This window comes from Somniosus microcephalus, chromosome 4, assembly GCF_052327205.1.
Source record: "Somniosus microcephalus isolate GS21.2 chromosome 4, FLI_Smic_1.0, whole genome shotgun sequence".
Lineage (NCBI taxonomy): Eukaryota > Metazoa > Chordata > Chondrichthyes > Squaliformes > Somniosidae > Somniosus > Somniosus microcephalus.
Window position 1 is genome coordinate 137,010,844 of NC_140990.1, and position 20,536 is coordinate 137,031,379.

Sequence of the window (20,536 nt, forward strand, 5' to 3'; positions counted from 1 at the left end):
ACCCTGGGACTGTACATGGGGATTCCAACCGTGGGACTGCACATGGGGTTTCCAACCCTGGGACTGTACATGGGGTTTCTAACCCTGGGACTGTACATGGGGATTCTAACCCTGGGACTGTACATGGGGATTCTAAAACAGGGACTGTACATGGGGATTCCAACCCTGGCACTGTACATGGGGATTCTAAACCTGGGACTGTAAATGAGGGTTCTAACCCCGTTGTTAACCCCTCGCTTCTGTGAGGAGGATCTACCCCTAACTTGGGGGATCAGGGTTCGCTGCTTTAGGAGACTCAACACGCCGGTCAGTCTATCACTTCCTCAGTAATACACAAAATCAGAAACTGTAAAATAAGTAAAGTTTTATTAAGGTACCTGGACTTCACTCTGAGAAACCAAATTGTATTTGCACACAAGTATGCCTCCCAAAGAGTGAGCCCCGAGACTCACGGGGCTACAATATTTATACATTTTCATAAATTGCAAGTCATGTGAAAACAGAAAACTAGGCGATCACGCGCTCCACGAGTCACTTGTTTTTTTACAGAGTTTTGCTTAAGTTTCACATTTAACTTTCAACAGATAATGACCATGAGACTGTCTCCACCAGTTACCTTATGTCAAGCTTGTTTTGATGGGAGTAGAACATTCTGGTCCTTCTGTTCTTTCTTATCTACTTCTACTGAATTTCAATAGCCTTGCATCAGTTTTTTTTACATTTAAACTTTTAACCCATGTCAACTAGTCCATCATGCTTTGCAAGGCATTGGTAAGGCAGTATGGGATTAATCTAGCTTAACATTCCCTCCTTTTATCATTACATGATAACCTCGACCTTTTCTCTACATACTGCACAGGGTGTCAACTATTCCATATATTTGTTACATATTTGAAGATTATTCTGCCCCGCCTGGGGTCTCCTCTACATTGCTTCGGATCTGCTCTTTCGGTGTGCTCAATTAATACTGCCCCACCTGGGGTATCCTCTGTTTCTTCTATCTTTCCTGATGTTACCCCGCCTGGGGTCTCCTCTGTCGCTGTTGAGGTTATGTCCATTATGACAAGAGCGGTGATGACAACTTGCAGTGTGAAGCGTGAATCCATTTTGTCTTTCCTTCGACCTTCACTGCAGTAAGCATGGTTAACAGTACTTGATAGGGGTCTCTTCCACCTGGGTTCTAATCCTTTTCAGTAGAAGTTCTTTACGAAGACATAATCACCCAGTTTGAGTCGATGACAGGCATCCTCTGGTGTTGGTTTAGTCACGGCTGTTACCTGTTGATGAGACAACTTTAAAGCAGAGGTTAGTGACATACAATAAGACATCATCTGATTGTCCATTACATGAATATCTATTTGTCTGTCGTCTTGGATGGGAGCCGAGAACGGGGTTCTTAAAGGTTTTCCGAAGATAATTTCTGCTGGTGATAATCCTGTCTTTCATTGATAATACTTCTGGCCATTTTAATTTGATTTCTACACAGAGTTTGGCCAATTTTAGCTTTAGGGCTCCATTAGCCCTTTCCACCAGTCCTGCTGATTGTGGATGGAGCGGGCAATGTAAATGTTGTCTAATCTTGAGAACTTCACAAAGTTCAGCATTAATTTCTGCAACAAAGTGTGGTCCGTTGTCAGAACTTAATTGTATTGGCACTCCGAACCTTGGCACGATATCCTTCAGTATTATTTTGCACACAGTCTTTGCGGTATTGTTCCTTGTTGGGAAGGCTCCTATCCACTTACTAAATACATCAATGATAACTAGTACATATTTATATCCGTAAGCTGATTCTAATTGTACAAAATCTAACTGTAGTATTTGAAAGGGACCGTCTGGGATAGGAGTTGTTGCTGTTATGGTTGGTACGGCTTTTCCCGGGTTGTGTTGCTGACATATCAGACAGTGATCAATTGTCTGCTGTGCCACTTTTCCCAATTTGGGTTGTACCAAGAATTTTCCAATTTGGAGCAACTATCCTTCCCTTCGGCTTGGCATATAGTTGTGTCAAAGGTTCCTTTTTACCATTTTCTTTTATCCACTCTTGTTTTTCATTTTCAGGAGCGTCCTCCTGGTGCTTTTGTACATCTTCCAATGATGGGGCACAAGAGGGATACTTCCCTCCCTCCTTTTGTTCCAACTGGGGCATTTGTTTTTGGTCCTTATACATAGCGGCATATTTTGCTGCTTTGTCTGCCATTCTATTCCCCTCGGCAACCTGTGTATTTAACCGTGTGTGTGCTTGGCATTTTACTATGGCTAATTCCCTGGGTAGTAATACTGCCTGCGTCAATCTTTCTACCTGTACTTGGTTCGATATCGGAGTTCCAGATGTGGTCAGAAAACCCCTCCTTTTCCATATTATTCTGAAATCATGCGTTACTCCGAAGGCATATCTCAAGTCCGTATAAATATTTACTTCCATCCCTTCTGATAATTCGTATGCTCTTGCTAGTGCGTGTAATTCTGCTTTCTGTGCTGACCAATGATTTGGAAGTTTACCTGATTCTACCACATTTGGTGATTCTATAATTGCATATCCCATCTGTCCTTCACCTGTATCTGATCTAGAGGCTGATGGTCTGGGGTATTCAAAGGATAATTTGTTCAGTAATGATTGTAAGGCGTGACTGCTATAAATCTCCACCTTTGAGTGTAAGGTAATATTTTCTGCTGAGGTCACTGCATGGTAGGCTGAGGCTATGCCCTGTAGACATCTAGGGAGGGCTCTCTCTACTGGGTCTAGGTTAGTGGAGAAGTACGCCACCGGTCTCTGCCTGTCTCCATGTACCTGAGTTAGGACTGAATGAGAACATCCATCGGTAGTAGTCACATACAACCTAAATGGTCTATCATACATTGGTCTTCCTAAGGGCGGGGCCTCTCTTAAGGTTTGTTTTAAAGAATTGAACGCATTTCTTTGTGCTTCTGATAGAACGAACTGTTCTCTAACCTGTGATCCTGTTGGTATAGTTAGGGGCCTCGTATGTTTAGTGATTTCTGGTATCCATTGCCTGCAGAAATTTATTAATCCTAAAAATGCTCATATTCCTCTTTTAGTGGTAGGTTCCAGATATTGGGATATTGCTTGGGTCCTTTCTGAGAACAGGACTTTTACATCTGGTGTCAGAATGTGCCCTAAATATGTGACACGCTTTTTGTGAAATTGAATCTTTGCTTTTGATACTACATACCCTTCCCTTGACAAATGGTTCAGAATGAATTTTGTATCCATTTGACAATCCATCGCTGTTGCCGAGACTGAGCTGAAGCCAATAATTCCCCCAATCTCACCAACGTTTGAGTGATAATTTCATCATCCTCTGATGCTTCATCGTATGGCAATTGTTCAAAAGCTTGTCTCATAGTTAACATATCCTGCTCTACTTTATCCGCAGCTGCCTTCGCGTCTTTAGCCGATTTCTCAGCCATTGGGTACATTCTCATTTCGTAATTCATCGCACATTGCAATTACAACTTCTAGCCGCAGTCACGATCGCGAGAGAGAGAGAGAGAGAGAGAGAAAGAGAGAAAGCGCGCAGCCTGTGACCTTGAAGAGGGGAGCACAGGCTTTTAAAGGGACAGTAGTACACTGAAGATGAATGAGCACACACTCGGCAGTTTTTTTTATTATTCTTAACTACATTTTTCTGACTTTCACTAGAAAATTTTGAAAATTCCCATTCAGTAAAGTAATTCTCCTGTTTCAATCTTACACTCTCAATCACTTTCCTTTAATTGCCATTCATATCTCATTCATGAGTCCTGGAGAAACTTTACTGTCCAGTACAACATTTAACATTGAAAACATAGATCAAACGCTCTCACTTGATCCAAGTTATTAACACTTTTTTATTTATCATTATTTTAGAGGATATTTTATTTTCCCAAAAGTAACCCAATATATAGTGCCTGAGTCCATTTTGTTATTACAAAATTATCCCCAAATCCAAACAGCAGTATTATTGTACCGGCAGGTTTTGTCAATGTTCAATTTCATTTCTATCAATTTATCCTCCATTTCCAATTTTTATCAAATCATAAATTCCTTCTGTCACTGGGGAAATATTAACTTAAAATTAAGAAACTTAAATTATTTAATGTCCAATATCTTTAAACTTCATACTAAAGCTGTTGCTTGGTGAACTTAAACAGCTGTCAGTGGAAAGGGTTAACTCCTTTGCAGGATTCTAAGAAGGTGGAGCAAAACATTATCAAATGCACGCAATTCACGTAAATCAAAAATAACTTTCCCTATCGACAGACAGTTGTGTTTTCACACTTTAACTAAACACGAACACGGAGGTAATATGGACAAAGACGAGATTGAGCAAAATTCACAAGCTAAGTATTATTCAATGTGGTCTACACAAATTCACACCAACCAGAATTTCACCGTGGCCAGAATGAAAGTCTGGTTTTAATAGGTTAATTAACCTTATAACTCCAATTTAATCCAGAGCCTGTAAACATTCAAATTAATTTTCTTCCAAGCACATTGGCAACTGTAACTTTAAGGCAGAAGCTTGTCTTTTGTAAAACTGTGAACAGACAAACAAAACAAAATAGCACTCTTGCAGAAAACAGTAAATTGCGTCATATTTATTGTCCTTTCTTCAGATGTCTTTCCAAAATACTGTAAAAACATTGAGTATAACTGGAGAAAAATTCGTTTTTCACATTTAAACAAATCAAATCAAACTGCTTTAGAATTTTTCACCATAGCAACTGCGACTCCAAGGTCAAATCCCAGACTGAAACCCAAACTTTCGCCAAACAAACTCCCTGCTGTTCTTCTCAGCTTTCACACACCAACCCAATTTAAATTGTAATTCAAAGATTTTTTCCAACTCCTGAGGCACAATCCCACTCGCACACTCTCAAAACCTCCAAAATCCAAGACAAGACAAAAGATTTAAACGCTTTTAACACAGAGAAGTGAGTGGAGCGAAAACACACATAACAGAATCTTTCTTTTAAAGCCAGACTTTTCAGACAAAAGAAATACTGTAACTTCTTAAACATTCATAGTCAGGAAAACAGTCACACTTTAACACACACTTTCACACAAACTGAAATTCCAGCAATTTTATTTAAGGTTCCTTTCACTCAACAGTCTTGTGTTATATTTGTCTCGGCACAGATGTTAATAACTTCCATGTCGGTAAAACTTTAAGTTTATCTTTTTCCCTTTTTTTTTCTTATTTTGTTCAATGATTATATTTCCTGCCCCCATTTTCCCCACTTATTTTTTCCAATCTTTTTTCCCCTCTTTTTTTTCTTATTTTGTTCAATTATTATATTACCTGCCCCCATTTTCCCACTCTTAGTACATACTTGATTTTTTCCAATTTTTTGTACGTATTTGATTTAACCGGTTTAATACGTTTAACCCTTTCCCCACTTTATGGGACTTTCACCCAAAGGAATATAACCTCTGTTTTCCCCACTTTATGGGACTTTCACCCAAAGGAATATAACCTCTGTTTTCTAACACTTTATGGGACTTTCACCCAAAGGAATATAACCTCTGTTTTCTAACACATTATGGGACTTGAACCCAAAGGACTTTAACCTAAAACTTTATGGGCCTCGAACCCAAAGGACTTTAACCTAACACGTCTGACTTTGAGAAAGTGTGATATCCCGAATTCTTAACTAAAGGATTCCGTCAGCACAAGGCCAGGATCACAGCGAATGCGGCAAGTCACTTCGCAACAGACAGAGCAAAAAGGTAAAAACCTTACCTGTGGCCACTTAGTTGCTCAGTCGTCCGAAAGTGACTCGTCAGCCTAGACCGCTGTGATTTGGACCGAAGTGCTTTGGAATCCCATCCTCATCGCCAGAATTGTTAACCCCTCGCTTCTGTGAGGAGGATCTACCCCTAACTTGGGGGATCAGGGTTCGCTGCTTTAGGAGACTCAACACGCCGGTCAGTCTATCACTTTCTCAGCAATACACAAAATAAGAAACTGTAAAATAAGTAAAGTTTTATTAAGGTACCTGGACTTCACTCTGAGAAACCGAATTGTGTTTGCACACAAGTATGCCTCCCAAAGAGTGAGCCCCAAGACTCACGGTGCTACAATATTTATACACTTTCATAAATTGCAAGTCATGTGAAAACAGAAAACTAGGCGATCACGCGCTCCACGAGTCACTTGGTTTTTTACAGAGTTTTGCTTAAGCTTCACATTTAACTTTCAACAGATAATGACCATGAGACTGTCTCCACCAGTTATCTTATGTCAAGCTTGTTTCGATGGGAGTAGAACATTCTGGTCCTTCTGTTCTTTCTTATCTACTTCTACTGAATTTCAATAGCCTTGCATCAGTTTTTTTTACATTTAAACTTTTAACCCATGTCAACTAGTCCATCATGCTTTGCAAGGCATTGGTAAGGCAGTATGGGATTAATCTAGCTTAACACCATGACTGTCCATGGGGATTCCAAGCCTGTGACTGTACGTGGGGATTCTAACCCTGTGACTGTACATGGGGATTCAAACCCTGGGACTGTACAGGAGAATTCTAACCCTGGGACCGTACATGGGGATTCCACCCCTGGGTCTGTACATGGGGATTCCAAACCTGGGGCTGTACATCGGGATTCTAACCCTGGGACAGCAAATGGGGATTCCAACCCAGTGAGTGTACATGAGGATTCCAACCATGGAAATGTACATGGAGATTCCAATCTTGGGGCTATACACGGGGATTCTAACCATGCGACTGTACATGGGGATTCCATCCCTGCGACTGTACTTGGGGATTCTAACCCTGGGACTGTACATGGGGATTCCAACTCAAGGGCCGTACATGGGGATTCCAGCCCTGGGACTGTACTTGGAGATTGCAGCCCTGGGACTGTACATGGGGATTGCAACCCTGGGACAGTACATGGGGATTCCAACCCTGTGACTGTACATGGGGATTCTACCCTTGGGAATGTACATGGGGATTCCAACCCTGGGACTGTACATGGGGATTGCAGCCCTGGGGCTGTACATGTGGATTGCAACCCTGGGACTGTACATGGGGATTCCAACCCTGGGATTGTACATGGGGATTCCAACCCTGGGACTGGACATGGGGATTCCAAACCTGGGAGTGTACATCGGGATTCTAAACCAGGGACTGTACATGGGGATTCCAACCCTGGGACTGTAGATGGAGATTCTAAACTAGGGATTGTACTTGGGGATTCGAACCCTGGGACTGTACATGAGGATTCCAACCCTGGGAATGTACATGGGGATTCTACCACTGTGACTCGACATGGGGATCCTAACCCTGGGACTGTAGATAGGTAACCCCACCCAGGGACCCGACATGGGCATTCTAAACCTGGGACAGTACATGAGGATTCCAACCCTGGGACTGTACATGGGGATTCTAACCCTGGGACTGTACATGGGGATTCAAACCCTGGGACTGTACATCGGTGTTCTAAACCAGGGACTGTACATGGGGATTCAATCCCTCGGACTGTAGATGGGGATTCCAAACCTGGGACTGTACATGGGGATTCTAACCCTGGGAGTGTACATCGGAATTCTAAACCAGGGACTGTACATGGGGATTCTAACCCTGGGACTGTAGATGGAGATTCTAAACTAGGGATTGTACTTGGGGATTCGAAACCTGGGACTGTACATGAGGATTCCAACCCTGGGACTGTACATTAGGATTCCAACCCTGGGACTGTACATGGGGATTCTAACCCTGGGACTGTACATGGGGATTCCAACCCCAGGACTGTACATGGGGATTCCAATCCTGGGACTGGACATGGGGATTCCAACCCTGGGACTGTACATGGGGATTCCAATCCTGGGACTTTACATGGGGATTCCAACCCCAGGACTGTACATGGGGATACTTACCCTGGGACTGTGCATGGGGATCTAACCCTGGGACTGTACATGGCGATTCCACCCGTGGGACTGCACATGGGGTTTCCAACCCTGGGACTGTACATGGGGTTTCTAACCCTGGGACTGTACATGGAGCTTCTAACCCTGGGACTGTACATGGGGATTCTAAAACAGGGACTGTACATGGGGATTCCAACCCTGGCACTCTACATGGGGATTCTAAATCTGGGACAGTCCATGGGGATTCCAAGCCTGTGACTGTACATGGGGATTCTAACACTGTGACTGTACATGGGGATTCAAACACTGGGACTGTACAGGGCAATTCTAACCCTGGAACCGTACATGGGGATTCCAACCCAGTGAGTGTACATGGGGATTCCAACCATGGAAATGTACATGGCGATTCCAAAGTTGGGACAATAAACGGGGATTCTAACCCTGGGGCTGTACATGGGGATTGCATCCCTGGGACTATACTTGAGGATTCTAACCCTGGGACTGTACATGGGGATTCCAACTTTAGAACCGTGCATGGGGATTCCAGCCCTGGGACTGTACTTGGAGATTCTACCGTTGGGACTGTACATGGTGTTTCAAACCCTGGCACTGTACATGGGGATTCAAACCCTCGGACTGTACATGGTGATACTAACCCTGTAAATGCACATGGGGATTCCAAACCTGGGACTGTATATGGAGATTCTAAACCAGGGATTGTACTTGGGGTTTCGAACCCTGGGACTGTACATGGGGATTCTAATCCTGGGACTGTACAAGGGGATTCCAACCCTGGGATTGTACATGGGGATTCTACCACTGTGACTCTACATGGGGATGCTAACCCTGGGACTGTAGATTGGTAATCCTACCCAGGGACCCTACATGGGCATTCTACCCCTGGGACAGAACATGAGGATTCCAACCCTGTGACTCTCCATGAGGGTTCTAACCCTGGGACTGTACATGGTGATTCCAACCCTGGGACTGTACATGGGGAACCACACCCTGGGACTGTACATGGGGATTCCAACACTGGGACTGTACATGGGGAACCACACCCTGGGACTGTTCATGGAGATTCCAACCCTGGGACTGTACATGGGGATTCCAACCCTGGGACTGTACATGGGGATTCCAACACTGGGACTGTACATGGGGATTCTAACCCTGGGACTGTACATAGGGATTCCAACCCAGGGACTGTACATGGGGATTCCAACCCCGGGACTGTACATGGGGATTCTAACCCTGGGACTGTACATGGGGATTCCAACCCTGGGACTGTACATGGGGACTCCAACACTGGGACTGTACATGGGAATTCCAACCCTGGGACTGTACATGGGGATTCCAACCCTGGGACTGTACATGGGGATTCCAACACTGGGACTGTACATGGGGATTCCAACCCTGGGACTGTACATGGGGATTCCAACCCTGGTACTGTACATGGGGATTCCAACCCCGGGACTGTACATGGGGATTCTAACCCTGGGACTGTGCATGGGGATTCCAACCCTGGGACTGTACATGGGGATTCCAACCCTGGGACTGTTCATAGAGATTCCAACCCTGGGACTGTACATGGGGATTCCAACCCTGGGACTGTACATGGGGATTCCAACACTGGGACTGTACATGGGGATTCTAACCCTAGGACTGTACATGGGGATTCCAACCCTGGTACTGTACATGGGGATTCCAACCCCGGGAATGTACATGGGGATTCTAACCCTGGGACTGTGCATGGGGATTCCAACCCTGGGACTGTACATGGGCTTTCCAACCCTGGGACTGTACATGGGGATTCCATCCCTGGGACTGTACATGGGGATTCCAACCCTGGGACTGTACATGGGTATTCTAACCCTGGGGATGTACATGGCGATTCTAAAACAGGGACTGTACATGGGGATTCCAAACCTGGCACTGTACATGGGGATTCTAAACCTGGGACTGTACATGAGGATTCTAACCCCGTGACTGTCCATGGGGATTCCAAGCCTGTGACTGTAAATGGGGATTCAAACCCTGGGACTGTACAGGAGAATTCTAACCCTGGGACCTTACATGGGGATCTACCCCTGGGTCTGTATATGGGGATTCCAACCCTGGGGCTGTACATCGGGATTCTAACCATGGGACAGCACATGGGGATTCCAACCAGTGAGTGTACATGGGGAATCCAACCATGGAAATGTACATGGCGATTCCAATCTTGAGGCTATACATGGGGATTCTAACCCTGGGACTGTACATGGGGATTCCATCCCTGGGACTGTACTTTGTGATTCTAACCCTGGGACTGTACATGGGGATTCCAACTCTAGGACCGTACATGGGGATTCCAGCCCTGGGACTGTACTTGGAGATTTCAGCCCTTGGACTGTACATGGGGATTGCAACTCTGGGACAGTACATGGGGATTCCAACCCTGTGACTGTACATGGGGATTCTACCCTTGGGACTGTACATGGGGATTCTACCCCTGGGACGGTACATGGGGATTCTAACCCTGGGACTGCACATGGGGATTCAAACCCTGTGACAGTACATGAGGATTCTACCCCTGGGAGTGTACATGGGGATTCCAACCCTGGGACTGTACGTGGAGATTGCAGCCCTGGGACTGTACATGGGGATTGCAGCCCTGGGACTGTACATGTGGATTCCAACCTTGGGACTGTGCATGGGGATTCCAACCCTGGGATTGTACATGGGGATTCCAACCCTGGGACTTGACATGGGGATTCCAAACCTGGGACTGTACATGGTGATTCTAACCCTGTAAATGGACATGGGGATTCCAAACCTGGGACTGTACATGGGGATTCTAACCCTGGGAGTGTACATCGGCATTCTAAACCAGGGACTGTACATGGGGATTCCAACCCTCGGACTGTAGATGGGGATGCTGAACCAGGGACTGTACATGGGATTTCCAACCCTGGCACTGTAAATGGGGATTCAATCCCTCGGACTGTAGATGGGGATTCCAAACCTGGGACTGTGCATGGAGATTCTAACCCTGGGAGTGTACATCCGGATACTAAACCAGGGACTGTACATGGGGATTCCAACCCTGGGACTGTAGATGGAGATTCTAAACTCGGGATTGTACTTGGGGATTCGAACCCTGGGACTGTACATGAGGATTCTAAACCTGGGCATGTACAAGGGGATTCCAACCCTGGGACTGTACATGGGGATTCTAGCACTGTGACTCTACATGGGAATTCTAACCCTGGGACACTACATGTGTATTCTAATCCTGTGACAGTACATGAGGATTCCAAACCTGGGACTGTACATGAGGTTTCTAACCCTGGGACTGTAAAAGGTGATTCCAACTCTGGGACTGTTCGTGGAGATTCCAACCCTGGGACTTTACATGGGGATTCCAAACCTGGGACTGTACATGGGGATTCCAACACTGGGACTGTAGATGGGGATTTCAACCCTGGGACTGTACATGGGGATTCTAATGCTGGGTCTGTACATGGGGATTCCAACCCTGGGACTGTACATGGGGATTCCAACCCTGGGACTGTATTGGGGAATCTAACACTGGGTCTGTTCATGTGGGTTCCAGCCCTGGGACTGTACATGAGGGTTCCAGCTTTGGGATTATACACGGGGATTCCAGCCCTCGGACTGTACATGGGGATTCTAACCCTGAGACTGTACATGGGGATTCCAACCCCGGGACTGTACATGGGGATTCTAACCCTGGGACTGTACATGGGGATTCCAACCCTGGGACTGTACATGGGGACTCCAACACTGGGACTGTACATGGGAATTCCAACCCTGGGACTGTACATGGGGATTCCAACCCTGGGACTGTACATGGGGAACCACACCCTGGGACTGTTCATGGAGATTCCAACCCTGGGACTGTACATGGGGATTCCAACCCTGGGACTGTACATGGGGATTCCAACACTGGGACTGTACATGGGGATTCTAACCCTGGGACTGTACATAGGGATTCCAACCCAGGGACTGTACATGGGGATTCCAACCCCGGGACTGTACATGGGGATTCTAACCCTGGGACTGTACATGGGGATTCCAACTCAAGGGCCGTACATGGGGATTCCAGCCCTGGGACTGTACTTGGAGATTGCAGCCCTGGGACTGTACATGGGGATTGCAACCCCGGGACAGTACATGGGGATTCCAACCCTGTGACTGTACATGGGGATTCTACCCTTGGGAATGTACATGGGCATTCCAACCCTGGGACTGTACATGGGGATTGCAGCCCTGGGACTGTACATGTGGATTGCAACCCTGGGACTGTACATGGGGATTCCAACCCTGGGATTGTACATGGGGATTCCAACCCTGGGACTGTAGATGGAGATTCTAAACTAGGGATTGTACTTGGGGATTCGAACCCTGGGACTGTACAAGGGGATTCCAACCCTGGGAATGTACATGGGGATTCTACCACTGTGACTCGACATGGGGATCCTAACCCTGGGACTGTAGATAGGTAATCCCACCCAGGGACCCGACATGGGCATTCTAACCCTGGGACAGTACATGAGGATTCCAACCCTGGGACTGTACATGGGGATTCTAACCCTGGGACTGTACATGGGGATTCAAACCCTGGGACTGTACATCGGTGTTCTAAACCAGGGACTGTACATGGGGATTCAATCCCTCGGACTGTAGATGGGGATTCCAAACCTGGGACTGTACATGGGGATTCTAACCCTGGGAGTGTACATCGGAATTCTAAACCAGGGACTGTACATGGGGATTCTAACCCTGGGACTGTAGATGGAGATTCTAAACTAGGGATTGTACTTGGGGATTCGAAACCTGGGACTGTACATGAGGATTCCAACCCTGGGAATGTACATGGGGATTCTACCACTGTGACTCGACATGGGGATTCTAACCCTGGGACTGTACATGGGGATTCTAACCCTGGGACTGCACATGGGGATTCTAACCCTGGGACTGTACATGGGGATTCCAACCCCAGGACTGTACATGGGGATTACAATCCTGGGACTGGACATGGGGATTCCAACCCTGGGACTGTACATGGGGATTCCAATCCTGGGACTTTACATGGGGATTCCAACCCCAGGACTGTACATGGGGATACTTACCCTGGGACTGTGCATGGGGATCCAACCCTGGGACTGTACCTGGCGATTCCATCCGTGGGACTGCACATGGGGTTTCCAACCCTGGGACTGTACATGGGGTTTCTAACCCTGGGACTGTACATGGAGCTTCTAACCCTGGGACTGTACATGGGGATTCTAAAACAGGGACTGTACATGGGGATTCCAACCCTGGCACTCTACATGGGGATTCTAAATCTGGGACAGTCCATGGGGATTCCAAGCCTGTGACTGTACATGGGGATTCTAACACTGTGACTGTACATGGGGATTCAAACACTGGGACTGTACAGGACAATTCTAACCCTGGGACCGTACATGGGGATTCCAACCCAGTGAGTGTACATGGGGATTCCAACCATGGAAATGTACATGGCAATTCCAAACTTGGGACAATACACGGGGATTCTAAGCCTGGGGCTGTACATGGGGATTGCATCCCTGGGACTGTACTTGAGGATTCTAACCCTGGGACTGTACATGGGGATTCCAACTTTAGAACCGTGCATGGGGATTCCAGCCCTGGGACTGTACTTGGAGATTCTACCGTTGGGACTGTACATGGGGATTCCAACCCTGGGACTGTACATGGGGATTCTACCTCTGGGACTGTACATGGGGATTCAAACCCTGTGACAGTACATGAGGATTCTACCCCTGGGAGTGTACATGGGGATTCCAACCCTGGGACTGTACATGGGGATTGCAGCCCTGTGACTGTACATGGTGATTCCAACCCTCGGACTGTACATGGGGTTTCCAACCATGGGACTGGACATGGGGATTCCAAACCTGGGACTGTACATGGTGATTCTAGCCCTGTAAATGCACATGGGGATTCCAAACCTGGGACTGTACATGGGGATTCCAACCCTGGGAATGTAGATGGGGATTCTAAACCAGGGACTGTACATGGTGTTTCAAACCCTGGCACTGTACATGGGGATTCAAACCCTCGGACTGTACATGGTGATACTAACCCTGTAAATGCACATGGGGATTCCAAACCTGGGACTGTATATGGAGATTCTAAACCAGGGATTGTACTTGGGGTTTCGAACCCTGGGACTGTACATGGGGATTCTAATCCTGGGACTGTACAAGGGGATTCCAACCCTGGGATTGTACATGGGGATTCTACCACTGTGACTCTACATGGGGATGCTAACCCTGGGACTGTAGATTGGTAATCCTACCCAGGGACCCTACATGGGTATTCTACCCCTGGGACAGAACATGAGGATTCCAACCCTGTGACTCTCCATGAGGTTTCTAACCCTGGGACTGTACATGGTGATTCCAACACTGGGACTGTACATGGGGAACCACACCCTGGGACTGTACATGGGGATTCCAACACTGGGACTGTACATGGGGAACCACACCCTGGGACTGTTCATGGAGATTCCAACCCTGGGACTGTACATGGGGATTCCAACCCTGGGACTGTACATGGGGATTCCAACACTGGGACTGTACATGGGAATTCCAACCCTGGGACTGTACATGGGGATTCCAACCCTGGGACTGTACATGGGGATTCCAACACTGGGACTGTACATGGGGATTCCAACCCTGGGACTGTACATGGGGATTCCAACCCTGGTACTGTACATGGGGATTCCAACCCCGGGACTGTACATGGGGATTCTAACCCTGGGACTGTGCATGGGGATTCCAACCCTGGGACTGTACATGGGGATTCCAACCCTGGGACTGTTCATGGAGATTCCAACCCTGGGACTGTACATGGGGATTCCAACCTGGGACTATACATGGGGATTCCAACACTGGGACTGTACATGGGGATTCTAACCCTAGGACTGTACATGGGGATTCCAACCCTGGTACTGTACATGGGGATTCCAACCCCGGGACAGTACATTAGGATTCCAACCCTGGGACTGTACATGGGGATTCTAACCCTGGGACTGCACATGGGGATTCTAACCCTGGGACTGTACATGGGGATTCTAACCCTGGGACTGCACATGGGGATTCTAACCCTGGGACTGTACATGGGGATTCCAACCCCAGGACTGTACATGGGGATTCCAATCCTGGGACTGGACATGGGGATTCCAACCCTGGGACTGTACATGGGGATTCCAATCCTGGGACTTTACATGGGGATTCCAACCCCAGGACTGTACATGGGGATACTTACCCTGGGACTGTGCATGGGGATCCAACCCTGGGACTGTACCTGGCGATTCCATCCGTGGGACTGCACATGGGGTTTCCAACCCTGGGACTGTACATGGGGTTTCTAACCCTGGGACTGTACATGGAGCTTCTAACCCTGGGACTGTACATGGGGATTCTAAAACAGGGACTGTACATGGGGATTCCAACCCTGGCACTCTACATGGGGATTCTAAATCTGGGACAGTCCATGGGGATTCCAAGCCTGTGACTGTACATGGGGATTCTAACACTGTGACTGTACATGGGGATTCAAACACTGGGACTGTACAGGACAATTCTAACCCTGGGACCGTACATGGGGATTCCAACCCAGTGAGTGTACATGGGGATTCCAACCATGGAAATGTACATGGCAATTCCAAACTTGGGACAATACACGGGGATTCTAAGCCTGGGGCTGTACATGGGGATTGCATCCCTGGGACTGTACTTGAGGATTCTAACCCTGGGACTGTACATGGGGATTCCAACTTTAGAACCGTGCATGGGGATTCCAGCCCTGGGACTGTACTTGGAGATTCTACCGTTGGGACTGTACATGGGGATTCCAACCCTGGGACTGTACATGGGGATTCTACCTCTGGGACTGTACATGGGGATTCAAACCCTGTGACAGTACATGAGGATTCTACCCCTGGGAGTGTACATGGGGATTCCAACCCTGGGACTGTACATGGGGATTGCAGCCCTGTGACTGTACATGGTGATTCCAACCCTCGGACTGTACATGGGGTTTCCAACCGTGGGACTGGACATGGGGATACCAAACCTGGGACTGTACATGGTGATTCTAGCCCTGTAAATGCACATGGGGATTCCAAACCTGGGACTGTACATGGGGATTCCAACCCTGGGAATGTAGATGGGGATTCTAAACCAGGGACTGTACATGGTGTTTCAAACCCTGGCACTGTACATGGGGATTCAAACCCTCGGACTGTACATGGTGATACTAACCCTGTAAATGCACATGGGGATTCCAAACCTGGGACTGTATATGGAGATTCTAAACCAGGGATTGTACTTGGGGTTTCGAACCCTGGGACTGTACATGGGGATTCTAATCCTGGGACTGTACAAGGGGATTCCAACCCTGGGATTGTACATGGGGATTCTACCACTGTGACTCTACATGGGGATGCTAACCCTGGGACTGTAGATTGGTAATCCTACCCAGGGACCCTACATGGGTATTCTACCCCTGGGACAGAACATGAGGATTCCAACCCTGGGACTCTCCATGAGGTTTCTAACCCTGGGACTGTACATGGTGATTCCAACACTGGGACTGTACATGGGGAACCACACCCTGGGACTGTACATGGGGATTCCAACACTGGGACTGTACATGGGGAACCACACCCTGGGACTGTTCATGGAGATTCCAACCCTGGGACTGTACATGGGGATTCCAACCCTGGGACTGTACATGGGGATTCCAACACTGGGACTGTACATGGGAATTCCAACCCTGGGACTGTACATGGGGATTCCAACCCTGGGACTGTACATGGGGATTCCAACACTGGGACTGTACATGGGGATTCCAACCCTGGGACTGTACATGGGGATTCCAACCCTGGTACTGTACATGGGGATTCCAACCCCGGGACTGTACATGGGGATTCTAACCCTGGGACTGTGCATGGGGATTCCAACCCTGGGACTGTACATGGGGATTCCAACCCTGGGACTGTTCATGGAGATTCCAACCCTGGGACTGTACATGGGGATTCCAACCCTGGGACTATACATGGGGATTCCAACACTGGGACTGTACATGGGGATTCTAACCCTAGGACTGTACATGGGGATTCCAACCCTGGTACTGTACATGGGGATTCCAACCCCGGGAATGTACATGGGGATTCTAACCCTGGGACTGTGCATGGGGATTCCAACCCTGGGACTGTACATGGGCATTCCAACCCTGGGACTGTACATGGGGATTCCATCCCTGGGACTGTACATGGGGATTCCAACCCTGGGACTGTACATGGGTATTCTAACCCTGGGGATGTACATGGGGATTCTAAAACAGGGACTGTACATGGGGATTCCAAACCTGGCACTGTACATGGGGATTCTAAACCTGGGACTGTACATGAGGATTCTAACCCCGTGACTGTCCATGGGGATTCCAAGCCTGTGACTGTAAATGGGGATTCAAACCCTGGGACTGTACAGGAGAATTCTAACCCTGGGACCTTACATGGGGATCTACCCCTGGGTCTGTATATGGGGATTCCAACCCTGGGGCTGTACATCGGGATTCTAACCATGGGACAGCACATGGGGATTCCAACCAGTGAGTGTACATGGGGAATCCAACCATGGAAATGTACATGGCGATTCCAATCTTGAGGCTATACATGGGGATTCTAACCCTGGGACTGTACATGGGGATTCCATCCCTGGGACTGTACTTTGTGATTCTAACCCTGGGACTGTACATGGGGATTCCAACTCTAGGACCGTACATGGGGATTCCAGCCCTGGGACTGTACATGGGGATTGCAACCCTGGGACAGTACATGGGGATTCCAACCCTGTGACTGTACATGGGGATTCTACCCTTGGGACTGTACATGGGGATTCTACCCCTGGGATGGTACATGGGGATTCTAACCCTGGGACTGCACATGGGGATTCAAACCCTGTGACAGTACACGAGGATTCTACCCCTGGGAGTGTACATGGGGATTCCAACCCTGGGACTGTACGTGGAGATTGCAGCCCTGGGACTGTACATGGGGATTGCAGCCCTGGGACTGTACATGTGGATTCCAACCTTGGGACTGTGCATGGGGATTCCAAACCTGGGACTGTACATGGTGATTCTAACCCTGTAAATGGACATGGGGATTCCAAACCTGGGACTGTACATGTGGATTCTAACCCTGGGAGTGTACATCGGCATTCTAAACCAGGGACTGTACATGGGGATTCCAACCCTGGGATTGTACATGGGGATTCCAAACCTGGGACTGTACATGGTGATTCTAACCCTGTAAATGGACATGGGGATTCCAAACCTGGGACTGTACATGTGGATTCTAACCCTGGGAGTGTACATCGGCATTCTAAACCAGGGACTGTACATGGGGATTCCAACCCTGGGACTGTAGATGGGGATGCTGAACCAGGGACTGTACATGGGATTTCCAACCCTGGCACTGTAAATGGGGATTCAATCCCTCGGACTGTAGATGGGGATTCCAAACCTGGGACTGTGCATGGAGATTCTAACCCTGGGAGTGTACATCGGGATACTAAACCAGGGACTGTACATGGGGATTCCAACCCTGGGACTGTAGATGGAGATTCTAAACTAGGGATTGTACTTGGGGATTCGAACCCTGGGACTGTACATGAGGATTCTAAACCTGGGCATGTACAAGGGGATTCCAACCCTGGGACTGTACATGGGGATTCTAGCACTGTGGCTCTACATGGGAATTCTAACCCTGGGACACTACATGTGTATTCTAACCCTGTGACAGTACATGAGGATTCCAAACCTGGGACTGTACATGAGGTTTCTAACCCTGGGACTGTAAAAGGTGATTCCAACTCTGGGAATGTTCGTGGAGATTCCAACCCTGGGACTTTACATGGGGATTCCAAACCTGGGACTGTACATGGGGATTCTAATGCTGGGTCTGTACATGGGGATTCCAACCCTGGGACTGTACATGGGGATTCCAACCCTGGGACTGTATTGGGGAATCTAACACTGGGTCTGTTCATGTGGGTTCCAGCCCTGGGACTGTACATGAGGGTTCCAGCTTTGGGATTATACACGGGGATTCCAGCCCTCGGACTGTACATGGGGATTCTAACCCTGAGACTGTACATGGGGATTGTAGCCCTGGGACTGTACATGGGTATTCTAACCCTGGGACGATACATGGGGATTCCAGCCCTGGGACTGTACATGGGGACTCTAACCCTGGGACGGTACATGGGGATTCCAGCTCTGGGATTGTACATGGGGATTCTAACCCTGGGACAGTACATGGTGATTCCAGCCCTGGGACTGTACATGTGGATTCTAACCCTGGGACTGTACATGGTGATTCCAGCCCTGGGACTGTACATGCGGATTCTAACCCTGGGACTGTACATGGTGATTCCAGCCCTGGGACTGTACATGCGGATTCTAACCCTGGGACTGTACAAGGGGAGTCCAGCTCTGGGGCTCTTCTGCTACAATTTTGCGGGATGTTAACCGTATGCTCTGCTTTTACCAGCGCCTTCAGGAGCGATGGTGAGAAATCTGAAGTGTGGAGAGTCTGAATCAAATAACTGAGTCAATGATTTACTCTCCTGGGTACCAGGACCCGGAAGGGAAAAGACACTAAGCCCCGCTCACTCTTTGTTCCTCTACAAAGATAGCTGCACATGCGCATTGCTACTCCTGCAGAAACATGGCTGCCGTTATCCTGGGCCTGTGACCGGGAGAACCCCGAAGCTGCAAACGCGGGATCATCAGGTTATTATTTGGTGTTTGCGGCCTACACCAGTTGTTTATGAACCCACCCGCCGAACCGTAGCTCCCATCTGCCCGCTCGGCTCTTATATCCTGTGCGGAACCGGTCTGTATCACGTGGCTCCACTGTTACACGCACTGCGCATGCTCCAAGCTCAGGCGGTCTCGCGCCTGCGCACTGGGCTCCTGTAGTCTGGGGGCAGCACATTCTCCCCCGCGGGGAATGCTGGGTAAAAGCCCCCTTTTGAAAGGCCACATTTGTAAATGGAACAGGGATTTACTGAGATTGCATTGAGCACTGAACCATGTTCATTCTGGCAGTTAGAGTGTGTTTCTACTGATCTTAGTCACCCCAATACTTGGGCTGGAGATTAATATTCTGTATAAATATTGAATAAATCAGCTTTGGTTTAAGCACACAGTGTATTGAATATTTAATTTGTCCATGATCAGAGGAGACGAATCTTCTGTTCACTGGCACACTCGAGGCCTTCCGCGACCGGTGGGCACCGCAGAGATTGGAGTGCATCATCACCCCGACAACCAAATTTTGATTTAATTGTTGAGTTTCATTTAATGATTTTTTACGTTACGGTTTATTTGTTTATGGTCCTTACAAAAGAGTACACTCATCTGAAATTTCTTTGAACCACCCCTTAAAAGAACTATCTTGCATGAGATTTGAAGTCTGTTATTTTCTGTATCATTTAACCCTTTTTGAATTCGATTTAGTAAAAACTCCTCCACACATACTGCATTTGATCACCTTTGAAATGTTCTGATCTTCGTAATTGTCATTGCTGATT

The 20,536-nt window shown here is 47.9% G+C and overlaps 1 long non-coding RNA gene across 1 annotated transcript; it reads right to left on the reverse strand.

The window, feature by feature from the left end:
* Nucleotides 1-344: 344 nt before the first annotated feature.
* Nucleotides 345-5,741, reverse strand: LOC147119828 (uncharacterized). The gene is made up of 2 exons (XR_015078088.1): nucleotides 5,307-5,741; nucleotides 345-5,226 (listed from the first exon to the last, which is right to left on the reverse strand). It is a non-coding gene; the product is annotated as an uncharacterized LOC147119828 (long non-coding RNA).
* Between the last annotated feature and the right edge of the window lie 14,795 nt (nucleotides 5,742-20,536).